We start from the raw sequence: 22,122 nt of genomic DNA, 5'->3' as shown, positions 1-22,122 counted from the left end.
TACATCATAAAATGGTTATGAAGATTCAAAGAGTTCATACAAGGAAAGGGTTTGTAACAACACAAGGCTCAGAGTAAACAGTAAACGTATGCTGTTATTCATCCTCACACCATCCCTATGATGAAGGTGTAGACAAAGGATGGAACCTAAAGAGCGTCAATAACCTGCCAGGTCCAGTGTCACCTACACCTAGGCAGCTGCTGACTCCTGCGCTAAAATGTTCTCTCAGGTTTCTGATCCCTACCTGCCATTGCTTGGCCACCTCCTCAAAACTCAATTCACATGTCCACCCCAGAGAAACTCCCTTGATTTCTCTCCATCATGGAATGAAGTGCTTCTGTCCTGGTACAATCCCATGGTACCTATGATCCTTCACCGAAGCGCCCCTTCAGTGTCTGTTCCCTCCGCTAGTGTACACACCCCTTGGCATCAACAGCTCCTGGCATAATGTCTGGCACATGGCAGGCTCTTAATAAATCTTCGCTGAATGAAGAAAAATGAGGTAAAACATGACAAAACTGAATTTCAGTTTCAATTTCTGACCTATTAGCCCCCTCATGCGAAGTTCTTTTCTGCTTGGTTTCTGAAGAAAGTTTGCTGCAGCCATATGTGGAAAATGTGAGCAAAGGATCTTCGAGCACAAGTGCTGAAAGAGCTCAGCGGGTAGTGCCCAAGGTGGGCAGAGCCATCAAGAATGTTTAAGAGACAATCTCAAGCTAGTCCCTGAAAGGCATGGGATTAGCACAAACAGGAGTGTGAGGAAAGGCTTCCACACAGAGAGAGATGGAAAAACACAAGGCAACATGAGAAAAGACTGTGTCGAGCTGTGGATCCTAGACCAAGGAGAAGAGAAACCCCTGGATGCCACTCCTTTCCGGTACTATCCTCCAACGTCCCAAGGAGCACTGCCCTGATTAACAGACAATACCAGGGATACTTTCAACCATTTGTTTCACTAGAAAGGGAGACTGGCCCATGAGATAAAATCAGACAGCCCTGGATTTGAACTCTACCTCCAACTGCTGAAGAGCTCAATGGCATTACACAATCCTATCAGCCTCAGCTATGGACATCTATGTAAGAGGCATACACCCTTACAAGGTTATTGAGAGGATTAAATAACAGGACATTGCTGACCCACAGTAGGCATTCAACAGATGTTAGCTGCCATTCTCAGCCTTATGCCACAACCATACCCAGGCTCTCTGAAAATTACTATAAAATCCACCTCACAGTCACATCCTCTTTATGAATCCATAACCCCCCTCCACATGTCTGCGAACTCTGTTCTAGCAAGACTATTTATGGTTAAGCATTGTGCTTTCCCTAACAAGGTCTGGTCCTTACCAGACCAGCAGTTCCTCTGATGGAAGGGTAAGGTTTGTACTACTCTAATTAGGTCCCTGGTCCCTGGAGAGAAGGGAAAAGGGAAGCTCCCACCACCCCCTACCAACCCTCATCCCACCATCACCTCCCAAACCAATGGTCAGGACTAGGGAACACAATCAAAACTGCATCCCTCTCTGTCACTATTTCATAAGGTGGCTCTGTGTGCATGTATTTTGCACCACTCACCAGGAAACAAAACGGAGTGGTGTAGTTAATTGAAAAACAGCTCTGCCCTGCCTGCCATAATTGACATTAAGTACTGTTTGGGGTAGGAAATCAGCCATTTCCAATTGATATTAAACGGGAAATCATTTAACATCAATGGATATAAACCAGGCACAATTGTGCTGAATTAGGGAGAAACACTTTGGCTCATGTTAAAAAATGTTTCTGTGAAGTGGGATTTTTCAGAGTAAGTGAATATTAAGTCAGCTTAATACCTGTATTAGGAAAAAGAAGAAACCACTTCTCAGTCTACCCTCAGGCTTGGAAGAAAGCTGCCAAATGCTCTTTTGGAAGAAGCCGCATTCTGAGGTGGTCTTGTCTCTGAAAAACAAAGTAGAAAGAAGGTATAATCTGGGAGAGCAGATGAAAGGAGGAGAAGAGTCTCTTGCGAGTTTAGCCAACATTGTCCACTGTTGGGGAGCAGCTGGAGTCCTGTGAAGGGGCACAAATGAGGAATCCCTTGACCTCCCTTGGAGTTGAGGATATGGGGACCGTGGCCCCGGATACAAGGAAAACAAATAGGGGCACAGATATGCGAAGGAAAAGAGATGCCTCACATCTTCCCTCTCATCCCAATTCCTTTTTATGTCATGCACCAGCACATTTTGGCAGTCCCTGGCTTCTCGCAGCCCATGATATCTTGGCACCAACTGTCCTAATTAGAGTAGTGCAAACCTTACAATTACGGCTGATATATCTTATCAACTCGGGCTTTAGAAATCTCTCCATTATTCTCCAAAGAGAATAAATACCATATCCAACTTGTGATCCTCCACTCCTCACAAGAACGAGGAAGAGAGAGGAAAGACAGGAGAAGAGGGATGGAAGTACAGAAAACAACTGGAAAGAGATGAGGGCTTTGTGGGCAGGGGAAAGAAGAGTGGACTGTCTGGGGGGAAAAGAGGGAAGAAAGGTCTGAAGACTGCAGTGAGTGCTTCACAGGGTATGCAGAGTCCAGAGCTCCATGTTGTAGAGGAAGAAACTGAGGACCAAGGACATTCTGTGGAATGCCCCAGCCCACACAGCTACTTATTAGGGCCAGAGCCTGGCTTAGAGCTCTCCTGATTCACTGTCCATTTTTAGTACCTCATACCATCTCAAGACAAGACTAAGAACAAGAGAAGAAAGATGAGAGAAGTAGGAAAGACGGTAGGGAAGGGATGGAAGAAAGATAATCTTAGAAGTACAAGGCCAGTAGGTCAATGCAGAATTTCTATTTTAGGACAAAATTTAAAATATCATACTTCTGAGTGGACACCCCATACATGACACAATTTGTCAGCTCTGAGAGCTTCCTGTATGAATGGTGGCAGCTACAGACACAAGTCTCTGAGGGCCTTCATCCCCTCGCCCATGAGATTTTCATGACCAGACCTTCACATCTGCGGCCTCTGTGTGGGCAAAACCACTAGCCAGGTTTCATCCCATGCGGAACTCTCAACATGAGCTCTAAGGCAATCTCTGAAACCTTATCCCTTTGAGTGAGTTCAGTATAGAAATGAATTTTGTTCTCTCTTAGATAAAGAAGCTAAATGAGTGTTAATAGAAGTTATGTATCTCACAAGCATACATTCTAACAGGAGGCGGCCCAGTTGGCATGTGGTGAACAAGGGACGTTAAACTCTCGGAGTGGAGGATGGGAAAGCCTTCCTCCTGGCCTGTCCCTTTTTTTAGGACCCAAAGCTAGCTCTTTTCTGGTGCAACAAAATATGGAGCAACAGACAGAGGTTGGCTTGCAGAAAAGCCTCACATTGTCTCTCCCCTCAAAGGAGATGGAGGAATCCAAGGGCACTGCTCTGGCCTGCAGATGCAGTCAGCAATGTCTGTGCTGGGGTAAAGCTGAGAACAGGGCTGAGAAAGCTCTTTCAGGTTTTATTATCCCAGCTTTCTCTCCTCAAGCCAAGGCCTTCCCAGAGTTTTTCACAACTAGGTGCAAAAAGGCTTTGACTCCTGGCTCCCTCACCAGCCCTCTGCTCACATGGGACAATCATGTGGGTGTAACAACTGGCCAGAATATACTTGGCTACACTATGATCCTCTGGTTTAGAAGGGGAAGGCCCAGCAAGTGGGACTATGGCTATTTCACCTGTTCTGTCAAACACCCTGTATATGTAAGGTCAAGGCTAATTGGTTCATTCATCTATTCACTGGCAATCAACAAGTATAGCATTGAACATATATTCTAATGTTCCAGACACTATCCTGGGCCAGAGCATCCCGAGATGAATAAAACACATTCCCTGCCTTCAAAGGGTTTGCCAACGTAGAAAATTCATTGAGTCTTACTCTGTACCCAGGAAGACACCTAGAAACAAATGCTCATATTGAGAAAGCTGCCTCACTCTGTGTTCTACCCTTATTTCAGTTCCTAAAAAGCTGAGGATCTCTCCTGCCACAGGGCCTTCACAGATGCCATTCTTTCTTTCTGGAATGGTTTTCCCTGCTGCCTGCCTCCTTCATCTAGCTAGCTAACTCCTACTCAGCTTTCAAACCTTGACTCCAATATCACTTCCTTAGGGAAAACTTCTTCACATCCAGCCTGGGTCAGCTTTCCTTGTTCTATGTCCCTTTTCCTTCTCAACTGGTGATTACACACTCATTCGTGTGTTACTTAGTATCTATCTCTGTCCCTGCACAGCACAGTGAGTCTGGAAGGACAGGAGTAGTGGTTGTTTTTGGTTAACATCAAGTTTCTGTGACAGTACAGAACCTGGAACAGCCTGGGCACACTGCAAATACTGGTTGATCCTTGCTGAATGAATCAAGAGGAAGATAGTAATAAAATATTTCTATCAATAAAACCTTTATCTTAGTTCTTCATGCTAGATTTCTAGGTGAAAACTAGTTATGTAATTGCACTGAAAACTCCAACATCATTCAAATGCCCACATAGATCCCAGAGTGTCAGTATGGAGATTTAAGAGACTGGACTCTAGAGTCAGACCTGGCTATGTTCAAATCCCATTTCCACCAGCTGCATGACCCTGGAAAAGCCTTAACCTCTGACATAGTCTGGAAATAGCTCCCTGGGAGATACCCATGTCAGATCCCTGGAACCTCTAAGTATCACCTAATCTGTAAAAAGGTCTTTGCAAATGTGATTAAGTTATTCATCTTGAGATGAGAAGGAGATCCTGGTTTTTCCAGGTGGGCCCTATATGCAGTCACATGTATCTTTATGAGACAGACACACAAAGAAGACACAGGGTCAGAAAAGGAGGAGGCAATATGATCCCAGATGTAGAGATTAGAATGATGTAGACTTGTGGCTACAAGTCTAGGAATGCCAACAGCCACCAGAAGCTATAGGAAGGAAAGAACTCTCCTCTGGAGCCTCCAAAGGGAGCATGGCCCTGCCAACACCTTGATTTCTCATTTTTGGCCTCTAAAACTGTGAAAAACAAGTTTCTGTTGTTTTAAGCCATCTAGTTTATGGTAATTTGTTACAGCAGCCACAGGAATCTACACCTACCTAAACCTCAGGTTCCTCATAGGTAACATGGAAACAATGCCACATACCCTGCAAGGTTATAGATCTTAGCAAATCAAAAAGTACCCAAGGAATGGCCCAACCCCAATGGTCATGACCATTCACAATGAAAACACTTAAATCAAAAGGGAAATTTCTGCCAGTCATTTGGTAGTTGGGTCTCACTTTTCAATAATCTCAAAGTAAGACATGTCACAGGCATACGATGAGTCTTTTTCCACGGATGACTCAGACACTCTAGTGTTATTTACACACTGCCATAATATTGCCAGGAAAGCCAGATATGTACCTAAGCAGTTTGAAGGAAAAGATCAGGGTCTCCCTCAGTATCCTCAGAACCCAGTTCAGCACCTTCCATATAGCAGATGCTCAGTGAATTCTAACTTCAAATGAGCCAATGAGCCCTTAGGTCATCACAGTTTAGACACATTCACTCACTAAGTAGAATACAGAAGAACAAGGGTTTCAGAATGAAGAAATAACAAATACTGTTATAAGTATTAAACCTCATCCTTGAACCATCAAGCTAAAGATGATGATGATGACTGCCTAGACTGTTCTTGTCCAGCATGAACAAGGACCCCGGCCAGCGTCAAGGTGACCCTAGTATGGTTATTCTCCTTATATAGACCTGCCTTTTCAAATGCTGTTAAATTTAGCATGAGAGATTCCTAAATGATTCCTGGATGGCTCTGCATCACACACACTCAAAATTTTAACAGGTTTTGTTTATATTTTTGCTTTTAACTTAGAATAAGGGCATAATGGGACTTGATCTGCTAAAATCAACGAGGTTAATTTCATTCTGAGAGTGATGCTTATTCAAGGGATCAGTGTAGCTTAAGCTAAAAGTTACTTTCATGACTCATGTCCATTTTCACAATTTCCCTAGCATGATCTCCATCTCTAGACAATAAATGAGCTATTTTGAGAGCTGTCTGTATGTGGAGGTAGGTTAATTTCTTTTGATAGCATTTTTAGTTGGTTTAAATGTGTTACAGTAATAACCTTAGTAATTACAACTACTGGTGTAATATTAATGATAAATCTATCTTAAACATGTGAGAGATATTTTATAACCAAATAAATATGGATCACTAAGACCACAGCCAACATAACAAGGCCAAAACTTTTCATGAATGTCTGTTTGCAAGAAGAGAGGTTGTTTTCTTGCTTTTAATTTTAGGGTGAATAATAGCTGCTGGCTGATCTGAAGCTGGATCAGCATGCATAAGTCCAGACAGGGAGATGGGGAGGCTTTAATTTAAGATTCTGGAAAATCTCAAGCTATATTTTAGGGTTGCTATCTTAAAGACCCAGAATCACATGACTCTTAAAGTTTTTTATTTGATTAAAAGATATATGGGAAATGTAGAGGAACCCACAAAATATCCTAACACACATTAGTTGGATATAATGCTCAGTACTTTACTCCAGGGAGCTCTAACTCTCCAGGGAAGAGTTCAACTCTTTTCAAGGTCATACACCCATTTACTCATTTACACACATTTACTAAGAGTCAGCTATGTGCCAGGCACGATTCTAACACTTTAATGAACAAACCCCTTATGCTTATTAAGTTTACATTCTAACAGAGTATATGGATCGTAAACAAAATTAATCAATGAATGAATAAGAAACTATCAGAAAAGCATAAGCGCTATGCTAAGAAGAACACAGGGTGATGTGATAGCGAATGGAGGATGGTTACTTGTCCAGTAGTCTGGGAAGGCCTCTCTGATGGGCTGACAATTAACCTGCTCTCCTACCACGCCCACTTCCTTCTAAATACAGGATATGCAAACAATGAATCATGGAACACTACATCAAAAACTAATGATGTAATGTATGGTGATTAACATAACATAATTAAAAAAAAGTAACAACATTTGTTTATCACTCAACATTTGGGCAAAAAAGAGAAAGCTAGAGAAAGTTAAATAACAATTACTCAATAAGCCTAAACTCATAGGTTATATTTTTAACATTAATTATGTACATTCTTCAAGGCTCTTGTCGGCATATTGTAAATCTAGATAAAGGCAGGAGGAAACCAAAAAAAATAAAAATAAAAATAAAAAAGATACAGGATAATGGAGTCAAAACAGAAAAAAAGAGAAGGAATGTGTGGCAATGTCAGAAAAGAGAAAGCTGAGATCCAGCATCTGAATGAGACTTTTTCAAAAACTTCATTTGAAAAATCACAGTGAGAGGCAAAAGGGCCATGTTCACAATACTCCCACTTAATAAACAACAGAAAGTATACCTTTACCCCTCACGTCTGTTGAGAACTGTTTATTGCCAAAGATTTACCTCTTTCTTGTGTGCTTGTGCCTTTCATGCTAGACCATATTTTATGAAATCCAGTATGTCACCAATTGTGAAGTGCAAACCAATGCCAGAGATGCTAAAATATTAGACCATGAATGTCTTACAATCTATGAAACAGAGTAATTCTGACGAAGTTCTTTGTCTTCAGACTTAAGTTTACATTTATTTCCTACTGGAGATCTCAGCATACTCTACAGCTCTACTCCAATGACTTAGTTTCCTCCTCCCACTTCCTGCCACCCCTTTTGAAAATGCTTTAAGCAACCATGACCATTCTTACACCACCTACTGAGCAGTATTTTAAGGGGAATGGGAATTCTCTCTTCCACACTCACCAAACTGTCTTAGTTTTCAACTATCTCTCTTGAACCATGTCTCCTACCCAATTCTACCATGTTCTTGACAATCTCCGCTCGCCTTCTATTATCATCCTCACATCAATCTTCGGACTTGACAGTGCCAGTTTCGAAAATCCTCTCCAGTCCAGCTGTACCTAGCTCAGATAATCAATCAGTCTGCTCAGCTGATTTGGCAAAGGACCCTTCTTCTCTGGTCACCTCCCTTCATGGGCAGCTCACTCAACAGGGTTGCTTTGGACACAAGAACATGAGCTATGTTCTTCTTCACTTGGAATCATCAGCCTCTATACCTCTCCTCCTATGAATTAGAACCCCTTCTATTGGTAAAATACCAAGTTCTCTGTCCTGGTTCCAAGGAGAACCCTTAAATAAAAATCAGGAAGACAATCTTAATTTTGGGCAATGAAAGTTAAGATTTTAATTTAAAGAGTGGGGGATTTATTCTTACTCAGGACTAAAGAAAGTGTGAATAGTGGCAGTACTAGACCAGATTCTAATACAGAAACACCCCAGAGTCTTGTCCAAACCAAAGCAGAAGAAGGTACTGAAACATCAAACAGTTATCATCAATTTGTCATTGAATATATTTATGTACTTTGCTCTCACTCTCTGACAAAAGAACCAAAGTATAGTGAGAGATTTTTGTGAACATTTTTTTTTTAAAGATTTTATTTATTTGACAGAGAGAGACACAGTGAGAGAGGGAACACAAGCAGGGGGAGTGGGAGAGGGAGAAGCAGACCTCCCCGCAGAGCAGGGAGCCCAATGCGGGGCTTGATCCCAGGACCCCGGGATCATGACCTGAGCCGAAGGCAGACGCTTAACGACTGAGCCACCCAGGCGCCCCTTTTGTGAACATTTTTAAACAAAGATGGGTAAATTAACTGAGTCATCTAATAACTGAAGATCAGAAAGCAGAGAACACACCATAGTCTTCCCCACTCGGTCTGAATGCCAAACAGAGCCTGACAGGGACAGTCAGGACTCTGGCTGTAGCACTGTCTCAGAGCCTGAGGATGCTGCGCTCTGGCTATACCAGCCACATCTGAATGGGTGCTGAAGAGCCTGGATTCACTGAGAATATTCTCTGCACAATTTAGGAATAGTCATTCCAGTGATACTGAAGAAGAGTAGATGGACATTCCCCACAACTGCTCATCTGACAAAACCAAAAACTCTAAAGATAGCCCTGTGAATTAGCAGTTCTGTCCTGAGGGACAACTTTGAACGACTGACTACAGGATTTTTAATAAGACTCAATTAAAACGAATAAATAAATAGGGAATCCTGACACACAGATTTCATAATCTGTCCGTTCTCTTTATTTCTATAAAAGGCACATGGTATGTTTAAAATGATTCTGATGATTTCCCTTTTTTCTTTCAACATATAGAAAGAAATAGAGGAGAATCTCGTTTAATGGGAATAACGGTGATGGGAACTGTGGCTGTGATTAACTCTATTCAGAGTTGGAGTTAATATTCCTTCTCCTCGGCAGTATTTTTTAACTACACTCCTGATTTTCTGTTTGGAGACATCATAGACCTGTTCTGGTAATTTGTCACACAACCACAAGTCAAACACTCATATGTGCTAAATATTAGAAAATGCTGCCATTTTTATCTGATTTGTGATTCATTCATACACTGTTATCTACTTTTAATTAAATAATATAAAATATACATGGTCAGCAGTTTGACTTTTCATTTCCTTACTATGTCAGTAATTCAACTTGATTGTTCCCATCTACCCTGAAATTACACTTTAAGGATGTAACACTTGCATGGTACTCAGCCAAAATCTGGTAAAGTCAAGCCCCTGCTAATAATAGCCACTGTCCAACCATACCCTGAAAAAAAAAACAGGCATACCAAAATATGCCAAAGAATATGATCCCTCAAAAACACAGTGTGCTTTAGTAAGGAGGCAGCAGCCTTCCTTGTCTGATCTTCTTGTTTCATCCCTTTCCCCAGTGTCATATCCCTTGTTGATTTATAGTGTACTGAGTTCCTTAAAGACCCACAAGACTCCCATGGAATTGCTTAAGGCACTGGAAGAAAGAACTTTACTCACAGGCTGTTATGGACTTAGACAGTTTACTACTTCATTAAGGTTGCTCTTCCCCTGGACAGTTTGCATATTGCTGTGCCAAAGAAACCACTCGCTTCTTCCTCAGCCTCCTACCCCCACTTTCTCCACATTCTTCCCAAGAACAAAGACAGGCTGAAGACAGAGGAGTGAAAAAATGAAAACCCAAATACATACAATTCCTATTTTTTGTTATGATTACTGTTATTATCCTCATCAAATCTAGCAAATTAATTCTACTGACCTATTTGACAGTGTGCTGTTCTGTATGCAATTTTTTTTTTTTTCAATTTAGAACTAAACTGGACAAGGACTCTATGGAGGAACTCTGGATACCGGAAAGGTACAGAATCCTAGCTGAGGAAATACACACTCAGCCTTGCTCCTGATGAAATGGGCAGTGTCCTTGGGAATTTATTTCCCTAGGATATTCTTGAAATTATCTCAAAGCTAGAAGTTTTCAGGATGAGGCAGCTCTATTCATAACCCAAATGAAAATAAAAGCAATTAGTTAAACGATAATAACCAGGAGGTAACCCTAAAAGCAAAATCCTCTTGTAAATAAACTTGATTTACTTACATTTAAATGTGTGATTGCAAAATATATATATATTTTTTTTTCAGCCAAACCATAGAACTTCTGCTTAATAATAATAATACTTAGCACTTACACAAGCACTTTACATCTGCAAAGTGCTTTACAAACATTAACTGATTAATTGTTAACAACACCCCAGTGAGGTAGGTAAGTATTATTCAAGTATTCTCTTGAATGTTCAAGCCAGGATTACAGCAACTCCAGAATGGGTTGGTGCTTGAGTGTGTGAGTGTGTGTGTGTGTGTGTGTGTGTGTGTGTGTCCTGCTCCACTCTTACTAAATATAGGACTTTGGAGTATCTTATAAATGGAAAGACGGCTCATCTGGGGAATGTTTGAAGCCTTTCCAAAACCATGGCTTCGGAGTTTCCCTAATAGAACCAAAACAAACTCTGAGGTGGTTTCTCCAAATCTTTGAAGTAATTGGGTAAGGAGCGGTTTTACATACAAGAAGCCAACCGCCCCCTCCCTTCCCACATTCTTCACTTCTCGGTGTTTTGGTTCTCACCATCATTTGATAACAAAGACTAAAATCTCACTTTTAGAAGGATTTCGCTCGATGGTTAGGAGAGTAGGCACATAAAACATGGCGCAGCATGGAAGAGCCTGGCATCCCCAGGGATATATAAGACACAGGCTTAAAGAGCAACAGTTTTGGAACCTTATGGTACATGCCAGGAGAGTGAATCACAGTGCTGTAGAAACCAAAGAAATAACTATTAAAAGCCAAGGGTGGGCCTTGTTGGAGCAGGGGCATTTGATCTGCCCCTACAAAGTGTCACGGTAGACATTCAAAACGTCTGTGATAAACATTACCACTATCCTTTGGCTGAAGGCACTGTAACTTCAGCAAATGAAGGCCACTGCTAAAGTGCTGATCTCTTTCCTGGGTCAGATAATATGCTGCCAAAAATGACCTTGGATTTTTTTGGTCATTTGCATCATACTGACAATAAAATCAATTGGATCAATTTCTTCATTTATTCATTAATAATAGCTAGTATATACTGAGCATTTCCTCTGTGAAGGGCACTATGCTGAATTCCTTAGTTTTATTTGGTCACTTAATCTTCACCACAATCCCCTCAGGAATGTTCTATTAGCTTCATTTAAAGATCAGTAAAATGAGGCTTAAAGAGGTTAAGTAATTTGGTTAAGTCACACAGCTAGTAAGAGTCAGAATTAAAACCCAGGCTCCTAGATCCCTGATTCCACTCTCTAAACTCTACTCTATATTCTTCCATTCATGTGATTACTATCTGAGTAGATGCCTGTCCTAGAATTAGGTTCTGAGCATAAGTACTGAGCAAACAGACATGATTTTTGCCATGGTAGAGACAGACATTGGAAAAAAAAACCTCACAAATAAATATGTCATTTCAAACTGTAATCAGTATTGTGAAGGAAAAATCAGAGTAGTGTGAGAGATACAGGGAACATAATTTACATCAGAGAATCAGAGAAGTCCTCTCCAAGTAAATGACATTTAAACTCGAACCTGAAAGATGACAGGAGTCAGCCAGGCAAAGAAGGAGTAGGAGAGCATTCCAGGCAGGGGAACGACAGGTGGGAAGGCCCCAAGGTGGGAAGGAGTTCAAGAAACTGACAGCAGACCAGTGTGGGGAGTAGATAGTGATCCAGGGGGACAGGCACACAAGACGAGGTCAAAGAAGGAAGCCAGGGCCAGATAATCAAGCAGGGCTTTATGAGCCATATGTATCAGTTAACATTAAGTTCAGCTGCATATAACTGAAATGCAGAAATAACAGTGGCATGAAGAAAACAGAAGCTCATTTCTCTCACACATCAAAGAAATCAGTCCAGGGTGAGTATCACAATTCCATAACTCAGGACTAGGATCCTTTTTCTATCTTTCCACATGGCCATCCAGCATATCAGCTTCTTTCTGACAGGTCCCGTCATGGTCCAAGAAGGTTTGTGGTGACCCAGCTATCACATCTGCACCAGGCAATGGGAAGGAGGAATGGAGGGCAGGCCAAAAGGGTGCCCTAAATCAATTTCCTTAAGGGATCCTTCCCAGAACTCCCAGGGGACATTTCCACTTACGTATCTTTGGCCCGACTGTTACATAAACACACCTATTTGCAAGGGAGGGAGGGAAATGTAATCTTATAACCAGGCAGATTCTGTTCCTCAAGAAGGGGAAGAGACTGGGTATCAGGAAGGCCCCTGGTAGTCTCTGCCATACCATGATGGAGAGTTTGGATTTTATTGTCAGTATGATGCAAAGCCTGTACAAGTTTTTAAGAAGGAAAGTAACATTACCTAGTTGGCATGCTTAGAAACTTTGGCTGCTTCATGAGAATAGACTATAGAATGGGTAAGAGTAGAAACAGGGTATCGTGATGGTCTAGGAAAGAGATGTGGCTTTCATAATGGGAAAACATGGTGGAATCAAGATATATGTCAGAGATGAAAAGAGCAAAAATGTTTATATATTTAATACAGGACTGGAGCTGTGGGAGTTTTCCAGGATAATGCCTCAATTGGTGGCAGGTACAACCACATGGCTGGAGATGCCACTTACAAAGATGGGTAATACTAGAGAAAAGAAATATTTGGGTGTGGGAGAGAGAGATTTTAGTTCTGGACATCTTAAACTTAAAATGCAAGTGAGTTATTCAGAAGGGAAACAGGGAGTGTGGTATCATGAACACCAAGAAAAGAGAGTACTTCAGAAGGGAGATGTCAACTTTGACAAATGCTACTAAAAAGAGACCAAAAAAAATGAATACTGGGTAGTCAACATTAGATGGAGCAAAATGGAGGTCACTGGCAACCTCAGCAAGACAAGTCAGGAGTAGTAGAGAAAAAAGACATACGTATATACAGAAGAACAGCTGAGAGGTGAGGAAGTAGAAGAGGAAACATTTGTCCAGACTTCTTTTGTGTGGCTTGGCTGTGAAGTACAGTTAGGGTAGTAATGGAGGGAGGAACTGGGATAAAAGGAAGACATCTGAAGAGTACTTAATGCTTGCTTCAAAATCAATGGAAAGAATCTTGTAAGGAGTAAAGGCTGAAGATGCAAGAAAAAGAAGGGCTTGCCAATCAAGGTCATGGTCTAAGAAAAAAAAAAGGAATACAATCTAGAACCTATATGAAAGGACCAGTCTTTTTTCAAATGTGCCAACACATATGCAAAATGACATAGGCATAAATGTATTCATTACAGCATAATTTGTAATAACATATTGGAAATTAACTATCCATCAATAGTAATACTACAATATTATAAAAAGAATGGGAACATTCTCCATATACTGATATGGCTTTATCTCTCTGACACATCATTAAGTTAAAAAAAAAAAAAAAAAGCAAAGTGCTACCATATATGTAAAAGAAAGAAGGGAGAGAATATACATGTGTATTTGCTTTTTTTAAAAGATTTATTTATTTATTTGAAAGAGAGAGAGAGGCGGCAAGGGAGAGGGGCAGAGGAAGAGGGAGAGAGAATCTCGAGCAGACTCCATGCTGAGTGCAAAGCCTGATGCAGGCTCGATCTCACAACCCTGAGATCACGACCTGAGCCAAAACCAAGAGTTGTATGCTCAACTGATTGCGCCACCCAGGCACCCCTATATTTGCTTTTATATGCATAACTGTCTCTGGAACACACAGACTGAGATCAGTGGTGGCCCCATGTGAAGGAAAATGGGGAGTACAGAGAACTGCGATAGAATGGTGACTTTTGTATCTTTTGAATTTTGGACTGTTTGAATGTATAGACCAAAATAAATAAAATTATGTTTAAATAAAGTTAGAGAAAAAGCATTTATCTATGTATTATTAGGCCTGGTAGACCAGGGAGGTGGGAGGCAGAGATGACAGAAGGAGAGGAGAAGAGAGAAGAAGATACATTGGTCTGTCAAGTGTGGGAAAGCAAACCTACTAGAGATAGGCAGGAAAAATGTTGGGCAATGTTGAGAGCCTAGTTGAAGGTTGTGAAGGTCAATGTACAGTGGCGATACACCGCTTGGTCATGTGATAATTTTCTCTTTTCCTCCCTTCCATCCTTCCTTCCTCCCCAACCCCTCCAAACCCCCTTCTCCATCTCTCAATCTCTTTCTCTCTCTTGCCAGAAATGTCTTGCTGTTTAATTACAGGTACAAAGACAATAGGTTGTTGAGCTCATCTAGAGTGTGTGTTTTTCTGCCAGGTGGGAAGGAAGGAAAGAGGGTGAGGGTATTTGTAAGACTGAGTATAATAAGCTAGATACATGGCATGTGAAAGTGATAGAAAGTGGAGGAGTCAATGGATTAGGGTCATAAAGATGTCTAAAAATGTTAAAGTGGGGATCTTGAGCAGGTGAGTTCTAAGAAGAAAGTTAACTTTTTCAGTTCCTAGAATGAGCCAACAATATTTTTCCTGTTGGGGGTGGTGGTTATTAGAAAATGTTCAGATTAAGAGTAAGGCAGGGCGAGAAAGAGGAAAATAAAGGGTATGTGGGAGTCACAAGAGCATTGAGACTGTGGCCCAGAAAGGGATGCAGGATGCAGAAGAATGGCTTCTCTGGACCATGCCCAGGGCACTTATGTGGATTAATGTCTTCCAAAGTCAATGCTGTGGGGGCTTTGTGCTTGGGACAAAAGCAGTCCAACAGTCAACTTAGAGAGGGGAGGGTTACAGGAGGATTGCTTAAGCCATATTTACAATCGAAAGGGAGTCCTTAAACATATAAAGAAGAGCAATGCTAAGATCATGGCAATTTCATTATCAAGAAAAATACCATTGTCATTGGTCTTTGAGAAAGAAAGCTCCAGAAAGGGACTCCCACAAGACCAGCTATGGAACTATCACTGTCTAATTCACAATTCTAAAATTCTTTTGATTCTTGAAATCACATACTTCCAATGGCTCTAGGTTAACCATAGAATAAAACTAAACTCTAAAGAACATGGCAGGAAATCCTTCTACCCATGGTCTGCCCTATCCAGAATCAGCAACTCTGATTTCCTGCTTACATTGAGAAGGAATGTGCCCACGAGTCCCAAAATATCCATTATTATACCTGCTTCCATGCTTTTGTTCATGCCATTTGCTCACCTGGAAAAATCTTCCTCCCTTCTATCTAAAGTCAACACTTCCAAAGTCCATGTCAAGTCCTACCCTCCCCTCTAGAGCCATCTGTCTAGCAACTTATAAAGCCCAAGGACTCAAAAGGCAGCCCAACTTCCAAGAACGGTTCCCAGTTCTGTTGGCCAGAAGCCTGGGGAGAAAACTCATTCATTCATTTGCATTGAAAGAGAAGCAAACACTAGACTCAGGTCTCCCCAAAGAGTTGTAGGTAAGAGAAATGCCTCCTCTTTTTTTTCAGGGGAGCAATTTCTGGCCCTTGCAGGTCAGGTTTAAGTCATTTCCTGACCAAACACCAGCACAGTTCCTACGCAACTCCAGCCAGGTTCAGCTCCTCTGGAAGACTCAAATGTAGTTTCTGAATTAATAATTCCTTCCAGCTTTGATATCTTCATTTGAGAGTTCCAGGAGAACAGTGTGTTTTTAAAAGGAAATGGGAGAAGGGATGCTCAAGGGGGGCATTAGAGTGGGGAGAGAAGAGCTGTAACTTTTAAAAACGCATCTGGATGAATGAGACTAACTTCCTATGACTAATGTCCCCCAAACATTAAGCTAATGATTAAACTAAAAAATGCAAATCCCCAAGATGTCATATGCTGCTGGGCGGACTGATGGAAAGAAGCCTTGCAAACAGTCCCAACATTGTGTGGGGAGTAGGAGAGGAGATGTGCATGAAAACAACGGAGAGCCATATGGTGCTAGCCAACGGTCAACAACCAAAAATTCAAAAGCAGGGAAAGAAAACTCCAGAGCTACACAGAAATGTGATTCTCCTACTCTCTCTTATTCTGGCACTTCTCTGGAAGTTCTGAAGTGAGAAGAGAGCAATACCTCAGGAAGCAGATCTGTAGGCATAACCCCCTGGGGCTCAGCTCAGCAAGCTATGTGACAAGTGATGATCTCTACCTCCCCAAAGATTCTCCATCTCCAGAGAAATGAACGGGTGCTAGGCTTGTGTGACCTCCCAACAGCCACCTGGGTCTCCTCACGATCCTCCACATGCCCCCAAGAAATACGATAGTCCCCCAAATCAAGAGGAGCCTGGAGTTAGCAGGACATCCCAGAAAGTACAACAGAGATGCAAAAGAAGATTCTGTGGCAGCAGTGACTCAGAAAGGTCTGTTTTGGTGGTGCAAGAGACTTAGTTACCTTCTGACCTTGGAGGGTCTAAAAATTGTAATTACTTGATTTGGGGTATCTTTTTGTTTCAAACTACCACTAAGCAAAAAGCTGATAGTGTCCCGGCCTCTTCAACATATGTGTAACTTCACAACAGAGGTGCTTGAGCTGGCATTTAAGGCCTTCTGGAAGGCCCAAGGAACCCCCAATATTGTATGCCATATTTTACAAGTATGCGCATTTTAGGAGAAAAGAGTCATTGTTTTTATTCGATTTTCAAAGAGACCTACTACCTGAAGTTGGCTTAAAACTACTGGTATGCCTCATGTAGCCAAGAAATGATAGTCTTAGTTATGGAGAATATGAGATTATGTTTTTCAGAGGTTTGAAGGACGTGATTGTGGGACCTCATTAGAATCTGGGGCTTGGGTTCAGAAATACCCACTTTAGGTGTACTTGGGTGGCTCAGTCGGTTGAGCAACTGACTCTTGGTTTTGGCTCGGGTCGTGATCTCATGGGTCATAAGACCGAGCCACGCATCAGGCTCCTCATTCAGTGTGGAGTCTGCTTGAGATTCTCTCTCCTTCTCCCTCCCCCCCACTTGCTCCTGTGCATGTGCTGTCTCTCTCTCTCTCTCTCTCTCTTTCTCTCTCTCTGTCCCTCCCTCCCTCTCTCTGTCTCTCTCAAATAAATAAATAAATAAAATCTTATTTAAAAATACCCACTTTACAGACTCTCTTTATTAGAGTAAAAGAGATACAATATGCATTCTTTTGCTCAGAGTATACACCTTGATCTGAACAAATGCTATAAATAAGGGCTCTTTAATGTAGTCTTATTTCTAAGTGAGATTAAAGAACAAAATGCCCAGACATACACAGAAGTCATCCCCAAGACTTTGCAAACAATATTAAATTACAGACCTTATAGGACACATCACAAACCAATATCATATCATTCAATGAACACATATCCTTTCAGTCTGTGGGTATTTTATTGATATATTTGTATATTTATGATACAGTTTTTCAGAGTTTGAGGAGACCATAATGAAACATCTCATTGTGCAGAAGAAGAAATTAAGACCTAAGGTCACAGAGCAGCCCTGCACCAGAAAGCATCATCTTCTGAATTAAGCCCCGGAAAACAGCTGTCCAGACTCTGAAGCTATGGAGAAACTGGTCCAACCTTCCTAGAAGACAATCTGACATCTTCTCAGGGATGGCAGAGTTTCATGCCATTCCCTCCACTGCCAGAAAGCTGCTGCTACAGGGTTCTGCTTAAGCAAGCTGGACTGAGGGTGGCAATTTCTATCAACACAGTTTGATTGTTTTTCAAAGTTTCAATGCTTTCTCTCCAATGACTGCTTTCATGAAACACGCAATGTATGAGCTGCCAGCCAATCACCTCCCCAAAATGAAAATCAGTGAGTCCTTGCATTTGAAGGTGGGAGAAGGATAGTTACCATGGTTGTTCTTGTTTTCCTTCACCAGCTAGGGCTTTGGTAGGAACGAGGAGTTCTGGAACCTTACACAAAGGAAGGCTGTATTTCCGAAGTGGCAGTCATTGGGGTCCCAGGGAACACCAGGAGCTCATCTTATAATTAGGTTAGTCTTTCAGGTTGACATTTTTGAAGAGTGCAGGCCAGCTATTTGTAGAATGTCCCTTGACTGGATTCTGGTTGCCTGATATTTTTTCATGATTAGCTTCAGGCTATGCATTTGAGGCGGAAATTCCTCGGGACATTACATGAGAAGGCACACACTGTTTTTCCTGCTTTCTACCTCCTACCTGAGCTGTGCACTGGGACTGGGGAATGCAGTCCTCAGAGACACCACTCAGACAGCAGCATGCCAGGCTTCTAGCTCAAAATGAAGAAATCTGAACCTCTTGAGTCAAACCTCCACCCCCAGCTCCTCACTCAGGCAGTATGATTATCAGTTCAGCGGAGTTCCGTGGAGGCAGCCCATAGCAGGAGCACTGCAGGCTGGCAGCTGAGAGCTGACAAGGAGGAGGACTCCACTCCAGGTCCTGGAGTCACCCCCACCCAGGTCTCGCATCCTCGGGGATTGGCTGGGGTGGGGACGGAGGAAAGGGCCACCTCATTCTTGTCTTTCTGATTCACATCTGGGAAGCTGAGATGCCTGCAGGGTGACCTTCACCAGGGCTGGACAGCCAACACCCTCTGGGTAACTTGTTGCCAACCACAGGTCACCCAATCAATCCAGAGCTTGCTTCCAAACATTCGTTCCCAAACCATTATTCATCTAGGCAGAGCTGGCCAAGGGGAAGAGGAGACGCAGCTGGAAGCATAAGATCAAGCTCGCCCTAGGCAAAACTGAAGAGCCCAAATAGCTTGTTTTCAGGGGCTCCTGCTCTTTCCATACATTTCCCCTTTTTCAGAAATAATTTTCTCCCTGGGGCCTAAGGCTCCCAAGCGCTGCTGAGTAGAGATGGCATCTCACTCACAGTAAAATGGTGGGTGCTTTCTGCATATTTGGAGTACATGCACAATTTTTAAAAAGGAGGGTTCATTTTTTCCTGGTGCAATTATTATCCAAAAAAAAAAAAATGATTGGAAAAGGGTGGGATGTCCACAGCAATGGAGGAGCCGTGTAGGGTCTTCAAAACATCCTTCAAGTCACTCCAAGGAGCCCACCAACTGCCTCTATGAATCTGAGGCTGGTCAGCAAGGCTTTAGTACTAAACCCTGTGCTCAGCGCTGTTGTCCTTTCTAGCAAGCCCAAGTCCCAGGAAGCTCTCATCAGGAACAAGGAGAAATATCTGCAAAGAGCACTAAATTACACAGAATCCACTCCACCAATCTGTTTAATATGTTGGTTACTTTACCTCACCAGGCCTCAGTTTCTTCATTTAAAAAATGAGAAGGTCCAGCTGGTGGATCATGAAGCTCTCTCAGCTTTGAAAGGCTGAAAGATTATATTCTGGCCTGTCATGATTCATTCAAAGTTATGGAAATGGGAAGTGGCTTCAGATTTTTAAAGCTAATAACATTTCAGATTTGTTATGTGCTAGTCTAAGTACTTAACCTGAATAAACTCCTTGGAGCCTCAAAAAAACATTTGAAGTCATTACTCTTACCATCCCCATTTCACAGATGAGGAGACTGAGATGCAACCACTCAGGAAGTTGCAAAGCAAGAAGCCGAACACAGCAGTGTTAACTGTTAGTGCTCCAAACCACTATGCTATACCGCCTCTCAAAGTAGAACAATGTGCCACCAAGAATTGAGGTATGTTAGGCAGGGCTGGGGGCAAGAAGAAAGAGAGCTAAGAATGCTGGCCAGGACTGGTGGTCGGGCTGCCCCAAGCTTCGGGGTTCACGCACAACAACGGAGCCCATGGCAAGAGACGTGAGCAGAAAGCAGTCCAGCCGGGCCTGTATGACCATATGGAATGAGCTCCCTTGCTGCCACCTTAAGTCTCTGAAAGCCTGTGGCTATCTCTGAGCAGAACTGGCAAGGAAGGTTCATCACAGACACACAGGGCAAATTGTGCAGTCCTGCACCCACCCTGGCCAGCCTTCTTGAAGCCAGGCCTCTCCAGGCTCACTCCTGCATGGCCATGATTACAGGACTGGATGCCTGAAGGGTGGCCTGAAGTTCTTTTCCCTGAAACTCCCCATGCCTGAGCACACGGACACACAGGTCTCCAAAAAGAACATCCAAGGAATTGTTTCTTCACTCTCTGTACCGCTAATGGCAAATAAGCAAAAGTGTGTATATAAATGTGATACCGTGTGCTCGGGACCCTGCAGGGAAGAGAGACAGACAGAGACAGAGAAAGAGACACAGAGAGACAGGGACAGAAAGAGACAGAGAGACAGAGAGCAAGACAGAAATACAGAGAGACAAGAGACAGAGAGAAGGTAGCAGAAACACAAGACAGACAGAGGGGATAGGGGCGAGAGACAGGCAGGCAGGGAACTGACTCTCAAAAAGTCTCAAATCTTGTTCAAAGGTTCCCATTTAAATAAACCTAGATCCTACTGCAGTGTTCGGGAGCCTCTGTTGGTGTCTTAAAATCAGTGTTTTAGCTCCACCTAACTTTTGCAGGTTTTTTGTTTTTGTTTTTGTTTTTTTAAGTTACAGTCTGGCATAAAAGTGCCAGTTTGTTATGTGGGTGGGTAATGGTATGCTTTTAATTAAGGAGGCAGAGACTAAATTAAACCACATCAAGTGGCTAGTGTTTCTTTAATTTCAGATTGTGGGTCCCTTACCCTGAGCATAAGGAGTTGCACTAGATCATGATTCCCCTTTAATGGTTATGGCTGAAAAGCTCCATCTCATGACCAGCTTCATAATTGATTAAACACAACTGTGGACTCCCATGATCAGGAAGTGCAATTTTGCTGGTGTCACTTCAAGTCTAAAATACCTCCAGGGTAATTACAGGCTCAGAGGCAACTCCAAAGGCTTTGAAGTAGAGAAAGAAAAGATTAGGGCGTCCAGAGGATCTGTGCCTGTTCATTTGTCCTTCATGGCAAAATCTTGAAAGCCTTTGGGGAAAGATGCCTCTGTCTGCAGGAGTTCTGGGGGTCCGGACAACCCGGGTTGGCTGCAGACTGGGAAGGAGAGCAGTGTCCCGGGTCATGACAAGCTTCAGAGGTTACTACGGTGTCCCCTACGGAAGGCCACCTTTTCCTGTTAGCCCCGAATCCAGGATTCATGCAGCTCTGGTTCTCTTTGCCTTGGGTTTGGTGTGCCTGACTGGCCGTGACTTGAGCCTTCCACTCGAGGCGGGGAGAAGTGCACTCTGTCTGACCAGCTAAATTATTTACTTTGATAGCAATTATCAAACACTACAAACCACACTCTAAAGGCCTCTTTGCAGTTCACACAGAGAGGATATAAACCTCACTCAGAAATAGTGAGAGTGGAGGGCTCTTTTTTATTTTTTAATTAATAATAGGTTAGAAGTAAAAACCATTATTAGTGACAGGACATAATGGGAAAGCCAGACCTGCATTGTTAAGAGGACTATTTAAGGAAATGTTAATGAATTGAATTTGAAGTTCTTGGTAGTCAACCTGGAGACAACTAATGGTTTCAAAGTGGAAAAGTGAAGAGTTATTAAATGTTGTATATTTATTACACTAATAATCAAACTGCCAGAGGCTGAGAGAGATGCAAATACGGGTCCAAGTCCTATTTAACCATTAGCTGTGGAAATGCAAGAGATGCACTGGGGGAAAGTTAGCGCATGCAAACATTTGCCAATGCCACCGTGATGAATAGTTCATGGATTAGGACCATAACTATTCCAGTCCCAGGAAAGAGCCCATTTCAGCAGAGGATAGAATCGTAACTTAATTTTTTACTGGCACTTGGAGAGAGACAAGGACAATATTTCTGGCGGCTGCCATTTTACATAGTGTGGGGGTTTTGTATTGAAATAAATAAATAATAAA

The sequence above is a fragment of the Phoca vitulina genome, unplaced genomic scaffold, assembly GCF_004348235.1.
Source record: "Phoca vitulina isolate PV1807 unplaced genomic scaffold, GSC_HSeal_1.0 scaffold12, whole genome shotgun sequence".
Classification (NCBI taxonomy): Eukaryota; Metazoa; Chordata; class Mammalia; order Carnivora; family Phocidae; genus Phoca; species Phoca vitulina.
The sequence above is the reverse complement of the archived record's forward strand: the minus strand, read 5'-3'. Positions refer to the sequence as shown.